This window comes from Zalophus californianus, chromosome 8, assembly GCF_009762305.2.
Source record: "Zalophus californianus isolate mZalCal1 chromosome 8, mZalCal1.pri.v2, whole genome shotgun sequence".
In the NCBI taxonomy this organism is placed as follows: domain Eukaryota; kingdom Metazoa; phylum Chordata; class Mammalia; order Carnivora; family Otariidae; genus Zalophus; species Zalophus californianus.
Window position 1 is genome coordinate 31,769,400 of NC_045602.1, and position 3,110 is coordinate 31,772,509.

The window sequence follows — 3,110 nt, forward strand, 5'->3', positions numbered from 1 at the left end:
GCATCTAAAGGTTGGTGTGGCTGAGCCTCTCACTTTTTCTCTCTCTCTCTTTCTCTTTCTGATTTATTAGAACTCACTTTTCTTTGTTTGCTCTGATCTTGTTTCTTCACATATATTATTAGTATTCCAGACACAGGGTGAGAATATATTTTTTTAAATATATTTTTTATATTGCTTGAGGCTGAAAGAGGTTGTTTTCATTCTTGGAACTCACTACACCATCCGATGACCCCAGCTTGCCACTGTTCCGGCATACAGACTAGCATTTCCTTCATTCTAGCACACTGACACTGAAATGCATAGCGCCGTCCTCCAAAGACACTTGCTGTTCTCTGTGTATATTCGTTCTTTCAACGCATATATACAAGCACCTACTGTGTGGCAGGGGCAGGCACTGTGTGGGATGCTGGGGATGCAGCAGGGAATAAAATGGAAAAATTCTTACCCTTACAAAACTTGTATTCCGATGGTAACAAATAGACAGTAGATGAATACACAAGTAAGTACATGGTATGTCAGATCGTAATAGGTATGAAGCGGGGGAAGCTAGATAGAGGAAAATAGGGATTGCTGGGGGTGGGTCATTACTATTTTATCCTCAGGGAGGATCTTGCTATTCAAAATACAGAGACCTAAAGGAAGGAAAGGGAGTGAGACACGTCATGCCCTGGGAGGAGGGAGTTGCTGGCAGAGAAAAAAATAGCAAGTGAACAGCATTTTAAGTATCAGGCTACAAATACTTTACATCAGGTACCAACGTCGGACTTGTTAAATCCCCCTCACCGGTGGCACAGTCCTAAAGGTTATTAGATGTTGATTTAGGGTAATACAAGTTGCATTGGTTTGTTCCATTCACAAGCATAAGTGCCAAATGCAGGCATTCTGTAATGAAAGACACAGATGGTCCCTGCCCTCACAATTAGTGACCAATCAAAAAATCACTATCCATAATGGTCAGGGTAGTAAGAGTGCTGCAGAGGAGAAAAAGCATGAAAAGTCTTCCAGAATAGGAGGAAGGGGGCTTTCAAGAAGAGGAAATAACAGGCTTGGGTAGGAGAGCAGATGGTACATGCCGGGGTTCCCAGGTTGGTATGATTGGAAAGTGAGTCTCGGGAAATGGGGATAGAAATGGGAGCACATGTGGATGCCCCTCTGCTCTCTGGAGCACTATTAAAATCTTTCCTGGTTGCAGCCCCAAAAAAGTGGGCTGGGTTGGGGGAGGTGGGTGGGGAGGCTCTGGACAGGTAGAAAGACACATTATAAAGTCACAAAGTTAAATATTTAAAGCAGAAGAATGATTTGATTGGATTTGCCTTTTATAAAGATCCATTGATACATAGAGGATGAAAGAGGGAGAGACTGGAAGCTGGAGAATCAGTGAAGAGGCTGAAGGGGCCGACAGATCCAGAGTAATGTGGGTGAGAAAGGCAGGAGGTCCCCTAAGAGGCTGACAGAAGACACCGAAAGGGCGGGCTGGGCTTGCTGCTCTTTCGAGGACCGCGTGGACACGAAACAGGGTTGGATGCCGTATCCGGGGCACGAGAAACAAGTTTAGGGGGAAAGGAAGTGATTCCCTCATAGAAGACAGAGCCAGAAAAGAAAAACTATGTCCTGAAGGCTGTTTGGAATTCCTCAAATGACACCATTTGGCATAAGAAGCAAGGACTGTTACTTTCCCAGATGATGGCCTGAACGTGTAATTGTAGAACTGGCCAATTAGTTTGGGTGAATAGATTCCAACTACAGAATATCATCAGATACAAGATAAAATGTAAAATAATGTGGTTAACTCTTCAAAAGCCATCCTAGGATTTACATATCTAAACAAATAGTACATTCCTTGGAGGCTACATGTTATTCCCAGGGTCTGTACCTGCTGAGAACTGTCTTGGACTTCTTTTGGGGACCTCCCTTCATGACCCTAGCCCCAGAGCTAGAAAATTCTCGGCCTTTTAGGGAAAATCTAATTTTTAGAAAAGATGCTTATTTGCCACCAAAGACCGGTGGTAGCCCAGGACAGGGCATGTGGGGGCGTAAGGAAGAGAGATGGAATACAAAAGGGCAAAAGGGAACTTTTGGGGGGTGATGGAGGCATTCAGGTCTCAACTGAGGTGATGGGTTTCATGAATATATGTATATATCTCAAAACTCATCAAAATGTATACTTAAATATGTGCAGTTTATTGTATGTCACTTATATCCCAATAAAGCTAATTTTACCCCTCTCTTCCTCGGCACTGCCATCTGTTACTGGGCATCATGGCTGCCCTCAGACCTCTGGTGAAGCCCAAGATCATTAAAAAAGAGGACCAAGAAGTTCATCCAGCACCAGTCAGACCCATATGTCAAAATTTAGCACAACTGGCGGAAACCCAGAGGCATTGATAATAGAGTGCACAGAAGATTCAAGGGCCAGATCTTGATGCCCCAACACTGGTCACAGGAGCAACAAGAAAACAAAGCACATGTTGCCCAGTGGCTTCCAGAAGTTCCTAGTCCACAACGTCAAGGAGCTTGAAGTGCTGCTGACGTGCAACAAATCTTACTGTGCGGAGATTGCTCACAGTGTCTCCTCCAAGAACTGCAAAGCTACTGTGGAAAGAGCAGCCCAGCTGGCCATCAGAGTCCCCAGGCTGTGCAGTGAAGAAAATGAATAGACGGCTTGTTGTGCACGTCCTATTTGTGTTAATAAAACCATAAAACTACCAAAAAAAGCTATTTTTAAAGTCATTTGTTGCAAACAGTTGTGCCTAAAGCTCATGATCATGCTCCTTTTCTATTTTTTTTTTTTAATGAAAATTTAAGAGAATACTCTTCTGGTGTGTCTGCCAGGCTGACTTGAAGGCAGTTCTCAATGCAGATTGTTTTTTGTTTAAAAAAAAAAAAATCACAGAAACAAGTGACCTACTACTATTAAAAGACAGTCTTCATGTGAGTATGTACATCCTAGAACATGTTTTTAAACTTTGCAGTCATGCCCTGTAATCTAATTTGGAATCCAATGACTTGGTACCTTCTGGTTCTTCTACTCACTCTCCACATACATAGTGTTCCTTTCACTTAGCTCATCCAGAGAAAGGGTTGAAGGAGAACAAGTATCATTGCTTCCA

General features: G+C 43.0%; 1 pseudogene; it reads left to right on the forward strand.

The window, feature by feature from the left end:
* Nucleotides 1-2,259: 2,259 nt before the first annotated feature.
* Nucleotides 2,260-2,702, forward strand: LOC113938019 (annotated as a pseudogene).
* Nucleotides 2,703-3,110: the final 408 nt, after the last annotated feature.